Source organism: Rattus norvegicus, chromosome 7, assembly GCF_036323735.1.
Source record: "Rattus norvegicus strain BN/NHsdMcwi chromosome 7, GRCr8, whole genome shotgun sequence".
NCBI classification, from domain to species: domain Eukaryota; kingdom Metazoa; phylum Chordata; class Mammalia; order Rodentia; family Muridae; genus Rattus; species Rattus norvegicus.
This window is the reverse complement of record NC_086025.1, coordinates 32,330,846-32,343,198: the sequence shown is the minus strand read 5'-3', so window position 1 is coordinate 32,343,198 and position 12,353 is coordinate 32,330,846. Positions and strand designations below refer to the sequence as shown.

The window sequence follows — 12,353 nt, the reverse complement described above, 5'->3', positions numbered from 1 at the left end:
CCCAGTAATGCCCGAAACTAAAGCAGTAATTTCTGCAAGCCTTGTTTTCCTTTAGAAATTTACAGTGAAGCATTTTCACATGTATTATATCTTATTTAGTCCTTCTGACAAGCACATACTGAAGCAGAATGAATTTAATATCCTCATTTTAAATTAAAAAGACTATAACTCTAAGCATTGATGTCCCAAGCTTATACAACCAGTAAGAGATGGGAGTTAGAGCCAGAATTCTGTCTCTCTGGTTTTCAACCCAATTCAAACTCAGGGCAGAAGGATTAGGGTTCTCTTCTCTTCTCTTCTCTTCTCTTCTCTTCTCTTCTCTTCTCTCCTCTCCTCTCCTCCTCCTCCTCTTCCTCTTCCTCCTCTTCCTCTTCCTCTTCCTCTTCCTCCTCTCCCTCCTCCTCCTTCTCTCCCTCCTCCTCTTCCTCCTCCTCCTCCTCCTCATCCTACTCCTCCTTCTTCTCTCTCTCTCCCTTTCTCTCCCTCCCTCTGTCTGTCTCTCTCTGTCTCTCACCAGATAGATAGATAGACAGACAGACAGATAGATAGATAGATAGCTTGGGTTTTCTTCCCTTATACATCAATAATCTTTAATCATCCTTGGATCCCAAGTTCCTTAACAATATGATGAAAGATAGAAATCGTTGTTTCTAGAAAATGTTCTTATGTGCATCCAGATCCGTGACTGTATTTAATTTCAAGGAATTTCTAAACCCCCTATGCCCAACTTCACGTACAGTATAGATTCAAAGACCCAAAGGAACCTTGCTTACACTGTTAGTCATCGAGAATAGCTGTGGCATCACACTAACCCATGAAACACAGCCTCGAGTATAGAATCTGAACTGTGGTCGGCATCTATGTAAGTTGGAGAACTGAGGGAATGAATAAATATCTAAGTAGGGTCCATTTGAGAAATGCAGCTCAAAGGGGCTGGAAAAGTGGCTGCTCAGTTAAGAAAACTTGTTACTCCCGCAGAAGACCTGATTCAGTTCCCAGCACCCACATGGCAGCTCCCAGCTGTCTGTAATCTCCATGGGATCTGATAATGCCCTCTCCTGCCTGGCCTCCTTAGGAACTGCACACATGTGGGGTGTGTGTGTGTGTGTGTGTGTGTGTGTGTGTGTGTGTACATGCAGGAAAATGCATGAAATAAGATAATATTTTTACGAAAGAAGAAAGTCACGTGGAGACTCACATCCTACTGACAGCACATTGAGAACATCCTTTTCCTCTCTCTTACGCAACACTTGGTTAGTAAGCTGGGGGCAGTGCGACTAAATGGAATGCTTGACTATTCTGATGATGTTTAATATATCCATCAACAGAGTTGATGGACACAGTATCACCTCCCATGGCCAGAACTGCACGGATACCGTAAGCCCCATCTAAATAGTAGTGAGAACTTGGCACAGCAGAGCCCAGGGGAGAGGCTCTAACTCTTGTAACAGATTCAGAAAGGAGGGCCTATGTTTTCTGCCAGAAATTAATGTCCAATTACCATCTAGATTTTAAACTAGTTTTTCCTAATCTACAGCTTTTAAAATAAGAGTGAGGACATTTCCATTTTCTTTTCTGACATCTGGGAGGAATACCTACTTGTTTTCAATAACCCAGGATTCTATTCTGGGGAGGAACATCAGTGGCTTCCCATTAACTTTGCAAGTCATATGTTGACAGAGGGAGACATTTCCCTGGCCAGCTTTACTTGGGATGCTAAGTATAAGGACTGGCCAGCCTCATGCCCCTTGAGAGCAAGGTTATACAACAGGCTTTTTATCTACTCTCTTCTCCTCCCCACACCAGTCTCTCTATGCATAGAAAGATTGTAATTAGCGTCTTTGGTGGCCCATAAAGCAGGTAAGCAAAGTTTGCTTTTGGTATACAAAAGACAAACAAGGAAACAGAATTATAGTATAATGTAATGCCTTCAAATTCTGTGCATTGCAAGCGCCATTTCAAACTGACTGCATTTAAAGGCCAACAGTCTACTCTAGGGGCTATATTTCTAAGTGTGTTAAATTCTCAGCCATGAAGCTCCTATGGGAGGGTAGGTGCTTCATGCACCAAAGAGTGCAACTCTAGCATAATTAGTGTTGAAAGGCCATTGCATATTTTCCTATCAAGGATGTTTCCCCCTTTCAGATTCCACATCCTAGTGGTGGAAGAAATATGGGGTCAACATCGCCTTTATGCATGACCTTGTGGGACTCCTTGCATCTCAGAGCTTCTGCAGAAACCAGGAGTGCTGTCCCATCCTGTGTCTGCACACCAAGAACACGAGCTTTCTTCCACCCACTCATCGATTGGGAGCCGTGAATGGGACATTGGTATTTAACATGTGGCAACATTAATCCTAAACAGCTAGCTTTTGCCAATTCTTTCCCTCACTTGGCTCAGAGTAAACACGAAGCCCTTCCCACTGTCAACTACCTTTTCATGCGCTTGTTGGCTTAGCACATAAAGCAATGGCTTCCTTAGGGCATTTTCACATAAGCTCTGTTCTTATTGGTTCCACGTTCCCACCCTTTTCCTGTCCCCCACCCCTCTTGTTGGACTAAAGTCTACCCTTTCATGGGCCCTGTTCAAATCCATGCATTTTACATCTTTGTTGCCCCCAAACCCAATTCTTTGGATTTCTTCTTCCTTTCTCAGTCTCTTTTCTGGTCTCATGACCTCCCCCAAACACGCACATAGAAATTAAGCCAAAGATCTCCATATGATAGGCGTGACATTTTATTAGCAAAAATTAATTATACATAGTAATGGGTGACACTGTGACATTTTCATATATACAACACTACAACATTTTGTTTATTTGTTTGTTTTTGAGGCAGGGTTTCTCTGTGTAGTCCTGGTTGTCCTGGAATTTTTACTGTATAGCCCAGGCTGTCCTCTGCCTCTGCCTCCAGGACTGGGATTAAACGTGTGTGCCACCACCACCTAGCTTACAGAACGCTTTTTTTTAATGACTGTTGAGTTCATCATGCATGTAAAGTAAGAAACAGAGCTAGGTGGTGATGGTGATCGCCTTTAATCTTAGCACTCAGGAGGTAGAGGCAAGCAGATCTCTGTGAGTTCAAGGCCAGCCTAGGCTACAGAGGAGCTCCAGGACAGCCAAGGCTACACAGAAGAATCCTGTCTCAAAAAAAAAAAAAAGACAAAAAACAAAAATCAAAACCAGAGGAGGGTGAAGAAGAACCTCACAAAATGTCACAAATACTGTTTGATGTCACAGATGCCTTCTGAAGTCACTTACTTTTAAGCAATACATTAAATTCCTTTTAAAAAGCAGGAAATTGAGCCACAGAGAAGCTAAGGAACTTGTTGATGGTCATGAGGAACAACGTTGGGATTTGAACTCAGTATTCTAGCTTCAGAGTGCAGCTCCTGTCTCTCCCTACACCCCCTGCACATGAGATGACGTCAGAGTCATAGTTGCTACTGTTAACCATATGCTGGAGACTCATTCTGCTTGGCAGGGACCATCTGCATGGAGCACCATCCAAGTATTGACTCCAGCTAGTGGTCAGGGCCAGGAAATAATGTAACTTCCTCCTAAGAGAAAGACACAACAAAACGATAAGCCAAAACAAGGAACTTCTTTGTCCCAGCATCGAGAAAGCCAAGCTAAAGACTAGAAAGATGAACCTCTGGTCAGCAGTCAAGACTTTTGTCTATTTGACTTTGGTTCCACTGGTGCTATTACTTTGTGGTACTGGGGCCTGAATCCAGGGCCTTGCACATGCTAGGCAAGTACGGTAACTTAGCTACACCCTGCTTTCTCTCTATGTTTTAAAAAGGTAAAGAAAGAAAGCTGAATTAGAAATGAAATCTTAGGTTTATTTCCCATTCCCACAAGACTTTTCAAATGACCTTGGGGTTGATCTACAGCTCAATGTCTCTAGATCCTTTCCTCTTTCTACAGGCTCTAGTGTAAAGGATAGCTTTTCCCCACACACACACAAAGAAGACTACAAGACAAAAGACCAGACCCTAAGACCTTTCTGTGACCATGAAAAGGCAACCTGCATGGCTGCAACCCAAGCCTTGCTGGTTCCTGCAGCGTTTGGCTGCGCAAGGTGAGTCCTAGGAGGTTATGTGCCCATCGACATTCTTTATGAGATCCAGACATTGCGGTGACCTCGCTGTCCAGGATTAGACCTTAGAATCTGAAATGCTCCAGAAAGATATAGTTTCTACTCTCTATACCAAGTAAACAGCACATGGCATCGGCTTCCAGCAGGTGATGACACACATTCACAGGGTAGCAGTTGAGGAGCTGTGTTTACCTGACACTTAATACCCAGGAAGGCAGTGGCTATACGGGGATTCCCATGCCCAGGTAACCTAACCCACGGACTCACATCTCCATCATGGCTCAGCTGTCACCACCTCTCCAGCCTGCAGAGGGTGGCCAGTGGTTTCAGACAGTGATCCCGGTGTCTGAAATAGAAAAAGATGGCATGTTGAAGGTAAGCCAGGCACTGCAAGAGAAAGGAGCATTTACAGAATGTTGTGTATTGAAAAGAAAGATAGCTTGATAGGTAGGTTGGTAGGTTTTAGACATAGATAGATAGATAGATAGATAGATAGATAGATAGATAGATAGATAGATAGATAATAGATAGATATAGATAGATAGATAATAGATAGATATAGAATAGATAGAGAGATAGAAGATAAAGATACATCAATATAAATACACAGTGTGTGTGCACCTGAGCCTGAGTGTGTGTGTGTGTGTGTGTGTGTGTGTGTGTGTGTGTGTGTGTGTGCTCACGCACGTGTATATATAAGCAGTAAGTGTGGCTGACTATATGTACAATATATGAGAGCTGCAGGAGAGTATCAGGTGTCTTCCTAAGTTGATCTCTAATTTACTTCCTAAGATAATGTCCCTCACTGAACCTGTAGCTACCTATTCACTTAGGCTAGACTGGCTGGCTAGCAAGCTCTAAAGATAGGCCTGTCTCTATGGCCAGTACTAGAGTCACAGACATAATTGACCAGGATTGGGTTTACATAGGTGTTAGGGACTCAAATCAGGTCCTCTTGTCTGCACAGCAAGCACTTTGATCCACCACTCCTTCTCAACAGCTCTCCCTCCCCGCATATGGGAGACAGGATCTCATTCTGGAGCCCTGGCTGACCATGAACTCACTAATAGACCAGGGACCCTCAAGCTTAATGGCAATCATCCTGCCTCTGTCCCCTAAGCTCCAAGATTCCAAATGTGCACCAACCATGCCTGGTGAAAGGCAGACTTTAAGAGGTCATTTTCACAGTCTTCAACTGAGAGAAATAAGGGACTGGAGAGATGGCTCAGTGGTTAAGAGCACTGACTGCTCTTCCAGAGGTCCTGAGTTCAAATCCCAACAACCACATGGTGGCTCACAAGCATCTATAATGGGATCTGATGCCTACTTCTGACACACAGGTGTACATGCAGATAGAGCACTCATATACATAAAAATAAATAAATATTTTTTTAATTAGAGAAAAATAAATCCAGAGGGTCACAGAGAACAGGACAAGGACCTGGATTAGAACACCTGCTGGAGAGCAGGTAAGAAACCTATACCATAAGGGGTTCTTAATAGGCATCATACGATCAGTCTTCATGAAAATCGAGCATTGATGGCATGGGCCATCAATGTGTTCACGAACCAATCATGAACATCCCTGAAGCTGCCCTCTTCCGAAGCCAAGATTAAAATTTTTCAATTTGTATGTTGAAATTCTCAAATAAATATTCTAAGGAGCAGAACAGATAGGAAGAGAGTGGGCAGAAATGAGGAAGGGAGGCCGAGACGCAACCTTTAAGAACTGGGAAGAAAAAGACAAGCAGATTCAACAAGCAGTTTTGAAACACGAACCCTCAAAACAAGCCTCTCTTCCTTGCACTCTGACTGCTCTGTGCGGGGTTTGCACAGCTAGACAATCTCCTGTCTGCTTCAGAAATCAGACAGGATAACAGGAAATGGTTTCGGATTCCACGGTGATTATAGCCACTTAAGAATGACCTACCCAAAACTTCCTCAAACAGATGATATGGAGCATTTGATTATGGGCTTAAACCTGCAAGCCAATGGAGAGCGTTTCTTTCTCTATGACTATAAGGGAGAAATGCAGAAAAGGAGGGGAATACACTGGCAACTTTGCCCAGCCCCCATTCATACCCATGTTACTCAGCAATAGGATGGGCCTGAATGAAGCTCTGTTTTACATGTCCTTAAAAACCAAGTTGTGTGATGTCAACGGCACAGAATTCCAGTGCAGAAAGATACTGAAGATCATCCAGCCTAAAGCCCTTGTTTTATAGATATGGAAACAGAGACACGGGGAAGAGATTTGCCCATGGTCTCATTATAGCAAATCGGGGCCCGGTCTCCTAACTAAAGGCATTCACATTGGCCTTCACACATGCATAACGTTCACTGAAAGGGAAACATAAAAATCTGTTAGCATCGTTATTACTAAACCAGCACCAGTCTGTGCAATTATCGGAACTTGAAGCTGATGGGTGATGCCATTTGAGTCCAGCTAACGAGCTAAAAGCTGAGCTCTTTAATAACATTTAACATTAATCAGCATTTGGCTTCAGTTTGTGACAAGTGTTTCCAAAACATCGCAGACAATTACAATATTCTTAGCTCTGCTTCGTGTAAATACGGGATGAAAGACAGTCAGAATTTCATAAATGACAGTCTCCAGAATGGAAATAATGAGTCTCGCAGAGAAGGTACAGTGTGTTCATCTTTCTAGCGGGCCAAATATAATTTGGAAACTAATGAGGTCACCAAGAGCTGACAGATAGTGAGGCCTCTGCTGGGTGAAAATGCTAACACCTCTTTCTACAGTGGGAGAACAGGAGCAGTGGATGACACAGTCACAGAAGGAACACTGAGCGGCACCCTCACCCCCTACTCCCGCCCTGCTTGTGGGCATTGACACAAAGAAGAGGTTTTCCTCAACGGGGTACAAATGCCCCACCTAAAGTGAGAAAGCCAAACACTGAGAGGACTTGGGACTCACCTCATGTTGCATGGTGCTGAGAAAGTAGCAGACGAAAGGAAACCAGAACAACGCTGGTGGTTGATCTGAGGATAATGTCTTCGCCTCTACACTTCAGGGTAGGGGCATTTTTATTGAACTCTCCAGGTTTCCTGGAGAAGTTCATCTGTGGCTTTAGTTATTTATTTATTCATTTTTATTTTATGGTTAAGCCAAAAGCAAACTGTTGTTAGTATTGGGTTTTTTCAAGGATTTATTTATTTTATTTATATGTGAGTACACTGTAGGTATCTTCAGACACTTCAGAAGAGAGCATCCTATTGCAGATGGTTGTGAGCCACCATGTGGTTGCTGGGAATCGAACTCAGGACCTCTGGAAGAGCGGTCAGTGCTCTTAACTGCTGAGCCATCTCTCTAGCCCATGTTGGGTTTTCTGAAAGTCAGGATTGCTTCATTAACTGATCTTAAGGTTACATTCCTAGTTTTACATAAATTGCCTAGTTTTATATGAAGAAAAAGATGTCAATCCATTAATAAGCATTGTCACCCCATTGAGTGCTAATGTTTATTGAACATCACCAAACGCCTGAAGCAATTCCCACCTGTTATTTCATCCATTCCTCAAATACTTAAATATTCAGGAGTGCCAGCCATATATGTGCTAGAACTTGCTTACGTCACACATTGTTCAAAGTCTTTCAAATAAAGTGGTGAATGGAACAGGTGAAAACCCTTCTGTCTGTTAGGTCGAACACTGGTTAGTTCCCACCATATAGCCACACTTCCAAAAATGTACTAACTTCAAATAATTAGCACCAGTCTGATGATATAGCTCAGGTGGCCGGCCGAGTGTTTGCCTGTCACACACAATAACCCAGCACCACTTACCTGTCACACACAATAACCCAGCACCACTTACTAAAACAGGGCATGGTGATACCAGCAGGAGACAGGAGTTTCAGAAAATCATTCTCCTTTATGTGGTGAGTTCGAGGTAATGGCTCAAAATAACAACAACAACAGCAACAACAGAACCATTTATTGTTGCTCATTAATGAAAGAGTTCCCTGATCTTGGCTGGACTCATTCATATGCATCTAGGACTGAGAAGGTGCACATAGCCACTTGGCACCACAAAGACTTGTATCCTCTGGCAGACAGTGTTCTAGATTGTTCTTATGGCAAGGACAGGGTCTTGAGTTGGAAAATGGGTATGTACAAGGTCTCTTGAGGTCTAGATTGAGATGAAATCCAGTATTATTTTTCCATACTTTATCGTCCAGAGAATGCCACAAGACCCATGTAGATTGAGGAGTAAGACAATGGAGTCCATTTCACAATGGGAAGAGCTGCGATATCACACTGAAAAGCCCATGGATACAGGGATGGTTGTTAGCATAGTCTATCTTCTGCACATGCAATGATAATAAAAACAGTGCTAGTCAATTTATGAAAATGTTTCATTTTCATTTCATAATAACTTTAAGGGTACATTTTTTATAAACTTCCATTCTTCAGGTAAGGAAATTGAAGCATATAAAGGTTAGGAAACTTGTCTAAAGTCTTCAAATATTTGGTGAAGGGGCCAGGATTCAAACCCGTGACTCTGATACTTGTCATTCACAGTTTGGCTACCCAGACTGGGCATTTTGAGAAAATGTAAAGCATAGTCACCTCCTACAAGGTACTTATCTTCCTCCTGGGGATTCCTAGCATAAATGCAAGAAGAACTGGTAACAGTACTGGATAACTGTACTTAAAGTATGGTTAGAGCTGAATAAAACTTATCTACCAAGAATCAGCATCAATACATATCATGTATTTATACTTACAAATTGACCAACAGCCAACTAGTGAGTCTAGAGAAGACCAAGACAGAGGTCAAAGCGTCTACAAAGAAGTCAGCTCTCAACTGAGCCTTGATGAGTGTAAACAGTAAAAAGCTACCGGGGACACTTTTCCCAGAATGACAGACATTCCCCTGCCTCCATGCAGAAAGGACTTTGAGTAAACTTCAGTTTTTTCAGTAACATAGTTATTTTCAGCATATAGCTTGATCAGCTGGAGATAATGGAAAACCTAAGACTTCACTAAAATAAGAATTTTTTTCTTTAAAATAAAGTCTTATGTACCCTAGACTGGCCTCAAACTTACTGTGTAACCAAAGCTACCTTGAACTTCTGATCCTTCTTCCTCTATCTCCCAAGTGCTGGGATTACAGGTGTGTACCTGGAATGGGGTGCTGGGGTTCTGGGAACTGAACCCAGACCTTAACGTGTGCTAAGAAGGCTCTCAACCAATAGAGCAGCTCCACTAACTTAGAATTATTATTGTTATTATTGGTCACACATATTAAAGAATATTCAGGAAAGTGGTCTAGAGTTTCATAGTAACCAGGTGTTGTGCCTGAGGAAATAAGTTCTTTCTGCCTTTCTTCTCTGCCATTTTGTGAATGTAGTCTCTTTCTTGGTATTACTATGGCTTGTATGCCCTTCAATACTCTTGTGCATTACCATGTAAGAAGTAGAAGATGGGAAACCCAAGCTAAGTATATCTACACATGCCATCTATGACTTCCATCTATTACACCCTCTGTACTTTCTTAGAGTTCAGTAATGCGTAGCTGCAAGGGAAGCTGGGAACGCTGATGTTTGAGTTTTCTAACTCCATAGTTTGGAAAAATAACAAAGAAATCCATTAGTGACTTTTGAAATTAGCTCATGGTGTCTTCCTAAGCTGGCCCACTCTACCTGCTCCTCTGCTCAAGGAATCTGAAGTTGTCATCCAAGAACACTTCAATTCATTGGTCTTTGACTCCATTTCATTCCTCCTACATGGACTATTGAAAATCTCCCATGAATCTTCCTTGATTCCCATAACCTGAGTGAACTAAGTCTTTGCTTAGGTCCCTGCAACTCTCCCTTAACTATCCCTGTTTTAGCATTCAGCATTCTCCTCCTATACTATAATGCACTCTCTGAATCACAGACACGTTGTGTGTCTTTTGTGCTACCCCTCAACACCTCACTGTGTGTTAACAGTAAAAGGAAAGGCATCAAACCCCTATGACTTAGCATGCATAAAGAACAAGGAGAAGAAATGTGGCCCAAACCATTTGGGATCTTTAAGGGCTTATTAGGAAAGAAATAGAAAATCTCCTGTATGTTCTTTCCAGGTCTGTGACTAACTCAAATGAACTCTGGCAAAGTCACTAGGGATGCATATGAGAGTGATGAACTAAAACAGGATGAGGATCCTCTCAGTGGGTTAATCTGTACAGCTCCATTTTAGAGTCAGTTCACAGTGTCTGGTGATAAAGATGTTCTTTCCTTGCTGGTTTAGGGAGAATATCTGGCGAGTGGGAAGCTTTGTGGTCTATTTCAGGTAGAAGAGAGGAGGTGATAAAACTCGTCCTGCTTCTGCTATTTCCAATGCTCAAAGTAGTCATCGTACCAAAGTGGCATATTTGGAGATGCCCTGGTCTGATTGCCTTCAGAAACTATGATTGGCACCATGGACCATGATACCAGGAGGACCAGGAGGCTGCTGGGTACCATGCTATCACTGTCAAATGTGAGCTGATCACTGAATCCTCACAGGCATATTGATTTCAGAAGGCCAGAATCAAGCTGTAGGTTGGATTCAAAATGGATGGGGCTGAGGATTTCACCCACTGTGTGAAAAGCATGATGTGTTGTGTCACCAAGTCCTCTGTCCGGCAGAACTGGCCAGTGTGTCCTCATGGGGAACAGAACTGAGCAGACATTTCCAGGATAAAATAAGTCCAGCTGGGACACCACAGATGTTTATTGCTAATAACAAACACATGCATTCATCTGATCTCCTTACTCTGCAGCTTTTAAGACCTCAAAATGAAATTGGATGGAAACTCAGTGTGTACAAAAGATTGTGTTTGTCTTCAGAAATAGCAGGATTCAAGGTCCAAATGATGATCTTAGGATCCTGACTCTCCATCCACCCCCACCTTTCTTCATTGTGCTTCTCTGTTAGCTTAAGACTCATAGCTCTCTCCACGAAGTCTGCAAAGGTAAGAGAAAGTAACTCCAAAAGAAGAAAAGAAAGAAGAGGAGGTGGGGAGAAGGAAGAGGGAGAGGAGGAGGGGGAGAGGAGGAAGAGGAGGAAGAGGAGGAGGAAGAGGGGGAGGAGGAGGAGGAAGAGGAAGCAAGCAAGCAACTCCAGTTTATATCGCCTGTATAGTTTATGATCTGAAATTTATGGAGAGTGGAGAGACATTCCTCCTCAGTAAACACATAAATATCAAATCTCATGAAAGTTATATTGGCCTCTTTAACATTCCATACTTATGCCTAGCCAAGGGAATTGATTAGTCTGATTTAAGTGGACTTAGTTATGTTGGTAAGACTCTGGTAAGCTAGGAAATTCCTTCATTTAAAAGAAAGTAGTTCTGGGGCTCACAAGATGGCTGGGCAGGTAAGAGTGCTTGCTCTAAACCCAGATGGATGGCCAATGACCTGAGTTTGATTCCTGAGACCCATATAAGGAAAGGAAAGAACCAATTCCCACAAGTTGCTATCTCAACACATGTGCCATGATACATATGCACACGTGTGTGCATGCTCACACACATACATGCACACATATAGTAAATAAATAAATGCAATAAAAAATTTTAAGGTAGTTCTGTATGGAGAACAGGGTAAAGATACTAGGCAGACAAAGACCCTACCTTTCTGTGGCAAACAGATTTTATCCATGAACTCTTTCATTATTCATGGGTTCAGACATCTGAGAGTTACTGATAATTCAAGTACAGCCTAGGGAATACAGCTCAGGGATTAGAGCACCAGCTAAGCACAAGACCCAGCGTTGCATCCTCAGCCCTGGAAAAAAAAGTAATAATGATAATAACTCAACAGTGAAGACTTGTTTGACTCACTTGGCAGCTTAGGTAGCAAATAGGTGCTTTACCTCTCAGACATAGGCCAGGCAGAGGAAGTAGAGCCTAACACCAGTCAGCCTCCAAGCTGGTTATTTTCAGTAATTGGATTCTGACCCTGTTGCCTTATAAGTCTCCCTCCCTCCCTCTTCCTCCCTCCTCCCCACCTCTCTCTCTCTCCCCAGGCTCTCACAGAATGGTCGCCATCACCAGGGCTAGCAATGCCAAGGTCCTGATCATCCTCAGTTCATTCACAAATCCTTCCTTCTATCATCTACCTGCTTAGACCACTCCACATCATCTCCGAAAGCTGGTTCAGATTCCAGTCTTTGTCAGCTAATCTCCAAATATGAGCTAATACCTCTAAAATTACTTCTACAGTCTCTAAACACACAAGATAACCAGGCCACGGGGAGCA

The 12,353-nt window shown here is 42.7% G+C and overlaps 1 long non-coding RNA gene across 13 annotated transcripts in view; it reads right to left on the bottom strand.

Annotated features, from left to right (window-relative positions):
- Positions 1–2,714: 2,714 nt before the first annotated feature.
- The window catches only part of LOC100912143 (uncharacterized), a 26,681-nt gene continuing 17,042 nt past the window's right edge, over positions 2,715–12,353 (bottom strand). For 9 of the 13 annotated variants that reach the window (XR_010053245.1, XR_593399.4, XR_005486876.2 and 6 more), the window contains 2 exons: positions 4,368–4,446; positions 2,715–3,558 (listed from right to left, as the gene is read on the bottom strand). This is a non-coding gene — a long non-coding RNA (uncharacterized LOC100912143). Of the gene's footprint in view, positions 3,559–4,367; positions 4,447–8,041; positions 11,880–12,353 lie in introns of those variants that run through there. The other 4 variants (XR_010053250.1, XR_010053251.1, XR_010053248.1 and 1 more) reach the window with 4 other exon arrangements.